The sequence below is a fragment of the Alosa pseudoharengus genome, unplaced genomic scaffold, assembly GCF_046254945.1.
Source record: "Alosa pseudoharengus isolate Yale_2024_CS ecotype anadromous, Long Island Sound unplaced genomic scaffold, YU_APseudo_1.1 YU_APseudo_1.1_scf_1, whole genome shotgun sequence".
Taxonomy (NCBI): Eukaryota; Metazoa; Chordata; class Actinopteri; order Clupeiformes; family Clupeidae; genus Alosa; species Alosa pseudoharengus.
In genome coordinates, this window is record NW_027468564.1 from 56947660 (window position 1) to 56960304 (window position 12645).

The 12645-nt window shown below is 45.9% G+C and overlaps 2 protein-coding genes across 5 annotated transcripts in view; one reads left to right on the plus strand and one right to left on the minus strand.

Annotated features, from left to right (window-relative positions):
- Nucleotides 1-183, minus strand: part of plppr2b (phospholipid phosphatase related 2b) — a 41091-nt gene extending 40908 nt beyond the window's left edge. The window contains exon 1 of one of the 2 annotated variants that reach the window (XM_076294569.1): nucleotides 1-183. This exon is cut by the window's left edge and continues 107 nt beyond it. The gene's annotated coding sequence lies outside the window, so the exon portion shown is untranslated. The other variant, XM_076294578.1, reaches the window with a different exon arrangement.
- Nucleotides 184-3081: 2898 nt separating this feature from the next.
- Nucleotides 3082-12645, plus strand: part of palm3 (paralemmin 3) — a 31406-nt gene continuing 21842 nt past the window's right edge. For 2 of the 3 annotated variants that reach the window (XM_076294599.1, XM_076294619.1), the window contains exon 1: nucleotides 3276-3657. The gene's annotated coding sequence lies outside the window, so the exon portion shown is untranslated. The other variant, XM_076294608.1, reaches the window with a different exon arrangement.

A 12645-nucleotide genomic window follows, 5' to 3' on the forward strand; every position in this document is an offset into this window, starting at 1 on the left:
CGTCTTTCTTTTGCAGTGCTCTTTTCCCTCTCTCGCTCTCCCTCTCTGGGAAAGAGAAATGCTTCTTCCCTCTCTCTCTCTCTCTCTCTCTTTTCTTCTCTGTATTGTGTCCTCCTCTCCGCTCCGCTCCTAAGCCCGGTGGCAGACAGGCAGAGTGTGCTGCTGTGGCAGCGGCGGCAGTAGCAGCAGTGCCCCTCCTCTTTGGAGTTGGGGGGAGTTGAGGGGGAGGCAGAGGACGCCGCATGCGAGAGCCGCTCTGATGTCCCCCCGTCTTCAACGCACCGCTCGCACCAATTAACAAAGAGTCCAAAACGGCTGGCTTTTAGTAGAGCCACGCTCCTTGATGTAGCAGCAGCAGAGAGGAAGAGGAGTCTCTGGCATGTGTGTGTGAGTGTGTGTGTGTGTGAGGGGGGGGGGGGGGGTGGGAGAGAGAGAGAATGGGAGCAACAGGGAGGGAGGGAGGAAGGCACTGGAGAGTGATAAAAAAAGAGAAAAAGAGGGAAAGAAAGAAAGCAAGAGAGCGAGAGAGCGAGAGAGCATGCCAGATGAAAGGAGATTACAAACTAAGTGATGTTGTTTTTACAGTGTGGATATAACATCCTCAGGGGAAATATATGGTGAGCAAAAAAATCAATATATCAAATACAATTGCATGTGTCTGTTTTGAGTAAAGATACATAAATAGACGTGAATAACATTAACAAAAGACATATACAAAGAATAGAGGGGGGATGGACATTGACACAGAGAAAGAAGGACAAGAAAAAGAAAAAGAAAACTGATAGAGGCTCAGGTGTAGTCACAGAGTCCTGACTGATAGGGGGGTTAATTGGGACTCCTGCAGAGATAAAGTGGACCGCTGTCCACACAGAGAGCCGCCGAGCAGCGCAGGTCTCACACTCCTGTGCTCTCACGGCTGCCTCCGCAGTCTGCTCCTCTCTGCCTCGGGCAAGACAGCTGCGGTCAGCGCAAGACCATCGGAAGCACTGGCAAGGGCACCAGCATGCAGAGAAACGAGGTTAAGGGGTTTCACACATACATCCTTTTAGCTGTTCTCATTGTGTCAACTCTCCTTCGCCATGGGTCCAGACTACAGTCTAAGCTGAACTGCACTGCATAAGTTCGTGAGAGAGAGAGTGGGTGGTCAGGAAAATTTGCACTGCAAGAGTGGGAGTTATAAATGCGATGTTTCCACATGCACGGACATACGCATGAAACTTTGAGAGGAGATACACGTCTACGTATGTGTGTGTGTGAGAGAGAGAGAGAGAAAGAGAGAGAGAGGGAGAAAGGGAGAGAGAAAGAAGGAGAGAGGGAGAGAAAGAGAGTAAGTGGGGGTAAAGTGGAGGAAAAGAGAAGGGAGAGCCTTCAGAGGCTTACCTCAACATCAGCGGAACAACAGCTGTGCAGCCGTGGAGCATGTGTTCACATGATTAGTGCGCCCACCAGCTGTCAGAGTGTGGCCCTCTCGCCACTCTTAATTACGCTATTAAGGAGATGGATGGTGATGGATGATTTGTGTCACTCTCCTGCATCTGGTGAGTCTGCACTGCTTGCGCCTGGTGACACACACACACACACACACACACACACACACACACACACGGCCGCTCGAACCAGCCACTCCTCTGACATGCTGGTGGGAGGTGGATTTGTGGTTCCCATGGAAACATGGCATCCATGGCACACATTAAGAGGATCAAACTGTGCAGCCGCACACATGCGGGCTCACCCAGTGTTTTGCGGGGAGCTGGAAGACTCTTCGCATGCATAAATGCATGAACACATGCACACACACACAAACACAAACACACAAAGAAAGAGAGAGAGAGAGAGAGAGAGGAATGAAAAAGAACAAAACACGGCATAGTTACATTTTCCTTGCAGTACATGGATATATGCAAATTATGTGGAGGCAGTAAAGTGTGATACCTAAGAATACCTATTTCTCTCATTTGCATGGTGGTGCCATGATTTCTAGCCTTTAAACAACATCTGGAACACTATTGTCTGTTTGCCATTCTTTATTTGATCTCACCTGAGATCAAAAAGCCACAACACTACTGATTCCATCTGTAGCTACTTTCGCTATTGTTATTCTTTTTCACAGAGGTCTAACAGTTACCCAGGCAGAGCTAACAGGGTGAATAGGGAGTATGGGGAATGTGCATGCCACGCCCTTTGATACAGACCCACGTGGGCTGTCTCTTCTTCTCTGTTTGCACACTTGGCAGTTATCCTCTATTGTTAACAAACAGGAACCTAAAAAGTAGTCTCTAGGGAAACGGTCCCATATTGTGTTATACACAAACAGGGGCACAGACAGATACACAGATGTCCTCTTGTGTGCAAATCTTTACACGTTATTATGACATGTATTCCTTTTAATGCTGAAAGGACCGATAAAGGAAAGTCTGCAGAATAGGGCTTTGAAGGCCTTCTGAGGGTTGTGTCAAAAATACATCTGAGAGAAAAAAGAGGAAATATAACCTAACAAATAGCATTAAAACCACATTTTCTTTTTTCCAGATGCTGTTTCAGCATTCAAAAGTGCAGAGGACTTTGGTGCTTATATAGACTGGTCATATGAGCATGATTTGTGCTGAGCCAGGCCTAAAATGCCTGCTACTGTGGTACATATTGCCACTGATGCTATAGCGTTTATTTTCATGAATGTAAGTCAGCTGCCTTCTAAAATATATAGGTTAGGCTACTTATTGTGGATGAAACATAATTTCCCTCATTTAGTTTGAAGCTTGAAGCAGAGTTACACATCTATTTACACTTGACCCACTAAGATTGCAAGTGCAAACAGGCAACTGAAACAAGTGGACACCAAAACTGAAAAAAAAAAAAAAACAGGACGAAAAACGAGTAAACATAAATAGTTCAACAAAGCTTAAAAGACTCGGCTATTGTGATTATCATATTTGCAAGGAACTTTATGTTGTCTTCATTGGGTGGAAAGGCCCACCTGTGCCATCACTATAAAACGTTCTATTGATCTATTTTATTTCTTGACGACGTAGACACAGGGCTGATGTGGTTTCTCTTTCTCGGAGAAAAAAAGCCACTTCGACGACTTTAACACAGCGTTATGGTTTTTATGTTTACCGCGAAGTTGCTGCCCTCGTTAAAACGTTTGATGGGTGTTATGCTGTTTATGTCCTGAGAGTGTTAACTCACATAAACTGCCTACATTTCTCCTGAGTAAACCGAACCAGAAGAGGGTTGGCCTCAAAGCAGGAACTGGAGCCAGGTAGAGCTGGGTAGGTTTCCAGCGCTGCGTCTTTAGCGTTACCATGAGTTGAACATTTAGTTTGTCTAGCTACACATGGGATCGGCTGGAGGCTGAAGGGGACAAAATATTTCGGGCGACAGACAAATGCATGCACTTGTGATTCCAAAAGGAGTTTTAATCAACGTTTAATCGCGTTTCGGTACACTTTTGTGCAGTTGGGAGCGCTCCTTTTTAAGTCTGAGGTGGAACCAAGGTGTTTTTGAGGTGAAGGTGAACGCTTTAGCGATCAAGTCGCACGAGCGAAGACTTCTGATCGCATTAGTTTAAATATTTGTTTTACATTTAAGTTTGTGCCGAATATTTGCGGAGTGAGCCTACCTGTTGATTTTGGACTTCTGCACAGGTTGCCAGAAACGGTAAGTGCCATTTCATACAACGAAAGCCTGTTGTACAGGTTTATGCAACGTCAATGTTTATTATTATTAGCCTATATGACGTTGACGTTTTATCACAAAGTTACATGAAACAAATCCTCCTCGTTAGTTGTCCTTGAATGGATGTTGAACAGACGCCAGTCATTGAGTGTGATAATTGTTGTGACTGAACAGCTGTCGCCACAAATTGTTGATAACATTTCTTGAAAGCTCGTTTCCATTTATTCACTAGCCTATATCTGTGCACTCTCACTGTTAATTCAGTCTAGGTGCATGTGTACATAAACTTTGTGTTATGTACACATAAAGTTTTGTGCTTAAACCATATTTTGCCATATAGCCTATTAAGGGAAATTGAAACAACTGCTTTGGAATATGCAACAACTTGCCAAAAAGTCATGCAGTGGTAAGTCATTTACTGTAGGTTGGTGTAGGCCTAGTAAAGCCACAGAGTTCATGTGTGGTACTACTCTAGTCGTTTTTGAAATTGAGATTATATTTGATAAGACTAGGATAACAATGGGCATGGCAGTATATTCATTATGACTAGGATAACAACAGTACTATTTCTTTAAGAAATGGGCAGTTGGAGCACAGAGTGGCTTGTAAGAGTAGAATGATTATGCACACAGATCTGTGAAAATGGCACAGCATTTATGGAAGGGAAAGCAGACTTGTCAGCAGATGCCATTGCTTGTAGACACTGCTGCTTGCATTATTGGGTGATACATTTCTGAACAACATGCGACTGTACAGATAGAGTGTTGAAGTGGAATGAGGCCATGGTACTCATAGGCTACTTACAGCAAGGTTTTAAAATGCAATATTATGTCCAGTGGCTCTCTAGCCGCTACCACAACACATAAAACACTTGTGTTTTGGCTGAAAGGGAGTCTTATGGAGTGTGGCAGCCTGGGGAAGAGATTGGCTGCTGCTCTAGTGCAAGGCCCAAGGAAACCAATAATGCAATTTTATATGGCGCAAATGGGTCTCCACCTTAAAGCATTTAATGTAGTGTAACCTTCTGAGTCCAAATTAGCTTTGGATTGTGTCATCAAGGCACCACACTACTCTTCAGATCTTACCTTGGTGAACCGCACTGACAGAAAAGGAGAGTTGAGGACCCAGGACTCAAAGAGCTTCTAGGAAAACACCCACATGCCCCTTTAAGGAAATGCTGACAAGACAGAAAGAAAAGTAACTTATTGGTTTAGTGGTAAACATCACCACCTCAAGGGACTCCTTAGAAAGTCTGTCCAAGCAGAATCGCTAAGCCTAGGCTTAGGTGTAATTATGCTTTCAAATGTTTTTTTTCCCTTCTGCTTTTTGAGTGGTCAATTTCTATTTCACATCCTGGTCTGAGCTTGAACATTCTGCACACATTTCCCTCCAGCTTTAGCCACAATGTGGCATCTGTGTAGAAAGTAATTTAGTATTTTATTTAAGAAGTATTTCATTATTTTTAATGGCTCAACCAAGAATCAAAGGGTTAACCTCTAATTCCACGATGAGAGAAACATGAATAAATGGTGAAAACGAAAGAGAGGAGATGCAGACAGTCAGGGGACAGAGTGGAGAGCCTGGAGGAGGAGGAGGAGGAGGAGGTCACATAGTGGTCTGCTGAGGAGGCCTGTGGGCAGTCCTGTGCAGTTGATGATGGGTGATGGATGGGAAAGTTGCTCGGGGGAAATTCCTCTCAGCCGCACCGCCATTGTGCCATCACTCACAGCACAGAGGGCCTGTCTCGCTTACACCCCGGTGACACTCCGCCGGCTCTCCCAAATCCATTGTTCGTTTTACCATGGAAACCTAACATAACAGGAATTAGCTACTCATGTCTTGGAGTGTGGTCTGGTAATCACCCAAGATTAATGAAATTTTAATGCGTTTTGGAGATAATTGCTCCGCCCATCAAATACCTGCAGGTGGAGAAGCCTTTGGTGAATTTGCATTACAATGCATTTGTGACATGATGTAAACAGACTACAATCTGTGTGCTGCCTACGCCGGTCACGCCAGACAATCCCTTTCCTGTCTCTCTCTGTGCTACACTTCAGAACGTTCAAGAGCAAAAGGTTTGTTATGGCTCCACGTTCACAGCAGGACCTCCGTCAGCACACAGAACATGGTTCCATGCACCACTAGACTGCATGAGTAGCTGGCGTTAGCATTATGTGGTCATTAGTTGGTGGTTAGTGATCTAGCGTGTCAGCACACGCATGTCATTGAAGAGGCCTGCGTGTGGAATGGTGTTAATGTCCTCAGCTCATGTGTTTATTATTTACTGGCCCTTCTGCCCATTACGACCCTATAAAACACCAGGGCAGTGCCATAGGAAGCTATCTCCTCGCTCTTTTCAGCCTTTGGGCCGTAAACCAGAGGATACGTGGTTTGTTTAACGGCACGATCTATCTTGTCTCTTTCACGGGTTGCGGGTTGTCTGTGTCACCAGAGTGATGAGTTGTGAGACAAGCTGGGTGAGTGATTACATTAATGAATGGGGATTTCCTGACAATGAATAGAGAGCATCTACATGGGTACTGCAAATATAGTAGGTTATCATATTTAGAGTTTGTAAGATTTTCATCTATGTCCATCGGTGGCCTTAAGGTCACAGAACGGTGCCAGTCTTTTATGGTTCTTGACCCTGAGAAGTGTCAGCTGACTGTTTGCGAGCCCAGTAGATAGCCTGTCGCTATTTTGAAACTGAAGAATTTCAGTGACTTCTTGTAACCTTTCGTCACTTCCACAAAAAGTGAGATTATTTGGCTCTCCGTGCACATTGGCATGCTCACAGTGGTGTTGACGGGTTTAAGTGGACTACAGCACATCTCCCAGAGCAATGATTGGGTGATGATGACATGAAACTGACCTCTAACCTTTCAGACATCCAGGATTAGAGGTAGGATTAGATGCACTAATACTGTGTATGAATAGTAGGCAATTGTATAGGTCTACTAATTCACAAATTGATTGCTTAGAGCATTAAGGTTACGCAACTGTGTCTATTGTGAGTATAATTAAATTACTAACTAGACAGAGTTTGTTTTTCCTTTGACCCTCAGTAGTGAGGTATTGTCTGCTGTGTTAAACATTAGCTACTTAATCCATTGAGACATGGTGTTTTATCTGCTTCCACGTAAGGCTGAATGCAAACATGTGGATTCATGTGTCCTCATGAAGGGCATTTTTGAATTAGAAATGCCAAGTAGTAGTATGGACTCACTGACTCATTACCTTGTAGTATAATTTGAGCAATTTGTGAACAATCTGTGTTTTTCCTGCTTTACTCTTTGTCAGTCAAAGGTCTACATTCTGCAATTTCACTTCAAGATGAAAGCATTTTGTGGTAATAAAAGGTTGTTAATGAAAAGGTTACTGAAACTATTCAGAGCTTCAGTGTCTTAACACCACACTCTGTAACTGGAAGTCAATCTGACCCTGCATGATTTGGATATAGACTCCTGGACAGATGGCAGCATTAGTATAACGCATGGCACCCTTAGGTCGCTCCATTCCAGCATGGTCGTGTTGTCATTTAAAACATCTTTTCTCTCACTTGAACAACAAAACTGCATGTTCCAGTCAGATGCCTGTTATGAATGGCAGCTAAGTGGCAGTGGAAAGAGGCTGGAAGGCTAAAACATGTTCTCTTGGGTCATGGCTAATGATCGCGATAGCGAGGCAGAGCAGAGACCGAGTTTCACCAGCCAGTCAGCCACACAGCCAAACCTCCCCAAACCTGTTTGAGTTTGACGCTCATCCCTCAGACAAGACTGTAGAGGCCACTTGAGCAAGCCATTGCATGTCACCTGGCATACTTGCCATGACGCCACCTGTGCAGTATGCAGTGGTTCGTTGGCGTCTGTACATACTTGGGAACAAAGTGGCTTTGATTAAAGGCAGCATGGGTTGAGGAGAGCTGGTGCTATTCCTGGCAGCTGATGAGTTTTCTGGATCAAAGGAGAGGATGACAAGGTGCCAGCCCTCTCTGACTGAAACGTCTGCAATTATGCATCAGCAGAAATCTGGTTAGACAAGAACAACATGCAGCATCATAGTAAATATGTAAACTAGTAGATGTCCGTAGAGGCTGGCGTGCATGACTGTCCCGCTCTCTCTCTCCTCTCTCTCTCCTCTCTCTCTCTTTCTCTCTCTCTCTCTCGTGTGTGTGACAGACAGCAGCACATTGCAGTGTGACGTGCTGCTGAAAAGCATGTCTGAGCTTGTCAGAACAGGTGTTCCTACCTGGGGCCACATGTGTTGTTGCATTCCCCCTCTTTCTCTCTCATCCTCCACATTTTTGTGTTTCGTGAGTTTCGCAACATTTGACACAATGACTGGAGAGTTACCTGGAAATGACAAAGCATCTTAAATCAGATCAAAACAGCTAAGGCACGTAACATTTCTCAAATACTGTACTTCTGAAATGACTTTTCTGCTGGCTGAGTGTTGCATCAGCAATGATCCATCTTACTATGGTTATCAGCTATAGTATAGTTGCAACCATTACCAGTTGATGGTCACACAAAAAATGCTGTGTTTTTGAACATAATTGCATTGCACTCAGCCAGCTGGGGTAATTTGGTGTATATGCTCATGAACATCAGACATTCATGTTCCAGCAAGCGCTTAAGAATGGTGTGCTCCGCTCTCCATGTACTGAGGTTGGGTGAAAAATTATACCAGTGGGAATTTGCCTTCAAGGCTTCGCCAGTTTTCACAGCGAGCAGCAAAAAAGAAGAGGCTAACTACAAGGATCACCACAGGGTTTGCGAGGGTGCCGAGGGAATGGTCTTGACTGCTGCTACTTTGGTAAAATCGCCTCTGAAACTTGAAACAGAATGCGGGGGATTTATCCAGGATTAGAACGTGAAGGATCAGAGTGGGTTTGGACTGGGCACAGCACCAGTGCACACAGGAGGGAACCAGGAGGGAGAGGCACAATACAGGCATTCCAGACCTTGACAAGGGCTCTTCCCTTTCCTGTCTGTATTGGCATGTTCGTGTGTGTGTGTGTGTGTGTGTAGGAGTGTGTTTGTGTGTTTAAGAGTGTGTTTCAGGGTCAGTGAGAAAAAATGAAGCTCCCCATTTCAGTTGTCCATGCTGTTTTCTGTTCTCCTGATTCAAGACCAAGCCACTACCGTAGTTCACTCATGGTCTCTCTCTCTCTCTCTCTCTCTCCCTCTCTGTGCATTTAATAGAGATGGGAGTGCTGACACTGGCCACCTGTTGATGCAAACAAAATGTCTCTTTTGCATGTGATGGTTACCTTTTCCATTTTGGCAGTGGCACAGAGAATCTCTCTCTCTCTCTCTCTCTCTCTCTCTCTCTCTCTCTCTCTCTCTCTCTCTCTCTCTCTCTCTGTGTGTGTGTGTGTACTGTTCCTCCCAGAGTTTAGCCACAGCAATTTAATGTGAAACATCATAGCAGGCCCCGGTGTGTGAGTGCAGTTGAGCACAGTGATGGCTCGATGGGATGTTCTGCGGCTTCCATTAGAATTGTACCGGAGGCGGTCGGCTGGAATCTGCCTCAGCTGTGATCAAGCAGGGCCTGCAGCAGCCCAGGAATGAGCGACCGGAGGGGTGGAGTGGTCAGCGAAGGTTGTGGTACGTCAGACAGCCATGACCCTTGAACCCCATGACCCTCTGTCAGCGAAGGAGCGGCGAGCAGACGCGCGCGATCATTTCCCTCCCGTCCAAACGGCCCCACACCCTAATGGACACAGGAATTCCTTACGCCGTTTTTTTCCCAGCATTCCCCATTCCTCATTGTTAAAGGCCTGTGAAAACACGCGCTCCGGCATAATGGGGTCGAAAAACCACAAAACCATCTCCGGGATGGGGAGGTCTGGCTCTCCTCAGCGTGAGCTATGTGAGCTTGTGAAAACATGTCCACTTCTTCCTCAAGTGGAGAAGGTGCTGGCAAAGTCAAGGTGGACGTTTGTGATCGCACACCATTTGGCTAATGGCTTTAACCTTGTGGCTGTTTGAAACAAAACACAAGGAGCCAGACAGTAGCAAAGGTTCCCAGGTGGTAGGGTGTGGTCTTTCTTTCTCTCTCTCTCTCCCCTTGTTATTGTGTGTGTGAGTAACCTACTTGAAGTTAACAGATGATGATGTCATCAAGTCTGTGCAGAGCAGCTGTCCTACCTTGGCCTCCCTTTTCACTTTCATTATATCTCTGTGGGCTAAACTAGGACACACACACACACACACACACAAACAGAGCACCCCACCCCTGACCTACGGGTACGACGCAGGCCGTAGCGGTGTAGCTAAAATTACTCCATCAGATGGTGCCTTCTGATGCTGTTAGGCCCCCAGCGATGCAGCATCTATCCAATGGGCCACATTCGCTAACAACCCGCCCCCAGCACCGGGGCATGTGGTGAGCGCTGGACTGAAGGAGAGCGAGAGAGCAAGGGATGGACCTTACTCACCCACCCCCCCTCCTGTCCCCACCCCACCTCCCATTACGTGATGAGGGAGAGAGAGAGAGACAGAGAGAGAGAGAGAGAGAGAGATTCAGACGTAGTGAGGAGGACTGGATTCTGGCAGGAACAGAGCGTCCATTGTGCTAGTGCAGGCGGCCCAGGGGAGCACCTGACAGAGAGGCCATTGATCTGTCCCAGACTCGTTCCCCTGCACGGCTCAAGAATGTCCTCCGAGAGAGAGAGAGGCCCACTCTGACAGCTGCCGTCCCGATAGCCACAGCCCTCTCCTCTCCACGGAGGTGGGAGTTCGGTTACTACAGTACCTTCGGTTACTACAGTACCTTCGGTTACTACAGTAGCTTCGGTGGAACAGTGCGCAGGCAACAGGCATGATGATGAAGCACTTTCTCCCTGTGCCACGTGCTCACTTCTGATTGGATGTGCTCTGTTGGACTGTTTCAACTCTGACTTTTTTGGACAGTTTTTTTTTTTTTTCACCCAGAATTCCATGGAAGGAGCTAGTGAAGCTATTAATGTGAAAAGTGCTAATGTTCTTTTTTGTTTATTCAAGTGAGACATCAGACATGGATGAAACAATAAAATGTGTTTACTTTAAGACTGCCTATGATTTGCAGATTGCTATTTAAGACAAGGGCTTTGGCGTCAGATTGACCTTGACACACTGTCTTGTGTGTGTGTGTGTGTGTGTGTGTGTGTGCGCGCGCATCTGTGTTGTGTTTGGTGGGGGAGTGAAGGCCTGTGGGCTGTGCTGCTCACATTAGATGCTTACTGTAGTTAAGTGAAGAGCAGTTGGATTTTTTTTTTGTCTTCAGTGTGATTTTGACCAGATTTTGGCTGTTTTTTTTGGTCATTGTTTAAAAAAAACTTTGGCAAAGAAGCAGGGTACAGATTTCACACACACACACACACATGCAAATATTTCTCTCTCTCTCTCTGTCTCTCTCTCTCATTCCTGCACACTCACTGTGGAATTTTGTGTTTTCATCCTCATTTTTTGACCAGGTCTGTCAATCAAACAGACCTCACTGCATGCTGCTCAGATTCCATGCATACCCCAAAGTACAAACTCTGGGAAACACACACACCACACAAAAACACACGCACACCAAACACACACATCACACACAATCACAAACACACACACACACACAGACACACATCTGCAGCCTGACACACACACATATCCAGGGCACACACGTATACTCTACACATTCAATAAAGGATTATGACTCTCTTGGCAATGGAATTGAAAGCAACAACAAACCAGTCCATTCCCAATTTGATTTGAGTCTCCTCTAGTCTGGCGGCAGGGTTGGGAAATCAATGGCAGATTGAAAAGCACGGCCATCAATTGATACTCTCAAAAGGCAGCAGAATTGAGTGCCTCCCTAGCCAAATAAAGACTTGAGATAGGACACCTCAGCGAACCATTTCAGGGCTTAAGCTCACTTATTTGGTTATGAATGGCGGAGGGATCCTCTGGGTTTGTGATATTACACCATTCACAGCAGCGCTGCCACTGAGCTGAGCGGCGGCCATATTGAGAGCTATAATTGTCTGACTGTGGGGGCAGTGGTCACCAGGCCTCTTTATTATTTGTTCACTGAGATGAGAGTTGCTCTGGAGTCCTCTCCATTCAGAGCACTTTAAGCTCATCATCCCCTTGGAAGGGCCTGCACACTGCCTGCCTTGGCCTTAGCCACAATCCCTCGTAGACCCTCCCAACACTGGTCAGCGTGACATTGTGAGACTGGTCAGTGTGACATTGCGTTGTGTGTTATGAATGCAAGAGACTGCTTCAGTCAATGCAAATCTTTCTCTCTCTCTCTCTCTCTCTCTCGCTCGCTCGCGCTCTCTCTCTCTCGCTCGTGCTCTCTCTCTCTCGCTCTCTATGGGGACTCCTTGAGCACAGGAGATGTGAATAACCCCGGACACATTGTAGAGGGCAGTATGGAGGGGTGCAGAGGCATCCACAGAGCTCGTCCAGCTCGGATGGGCAGAGTCAGGGCCAGGCCCAGGCCCAACAGAGCTGCACTGCAGCAAGAGACCGTCCAGACAATACATCACCACTGTGTCTCCAAATGTCAGCGATGAGGATGGTGGACACATAAACAAAGCCAACAAGTTTGTGCTCTTTTCTGGTGTTGATGCACCAGCCACAGAAAAAGGTCACTGGCTTACTGGCGTCTGACTCTAACAGGGTTAGGTACATGGTTCACAGTACCTCCAAAAAACACACCTTTTCAAAGGTATGTAGATACATTATGATAGGGTTTGTGGTGCATGCTCAACTTTGCTAAATACTTGATGCAAATGCATCAGTTAGCTAACTAGCTAAGCTTGTATCAATGCTATCTAACTAGCTAAGCTTGTATCAATGCTAGCTAACTAGCAAGCTTGTATCAATGCTAGCTAACTAGCAAGCTTGTATCAATGCTTGCTGTGCTGCTGTTGGTGCTCATTACTGTAGGTCTCATTATGTCTTCTTCAGTTTTGCATTGTCACAGCGTTCA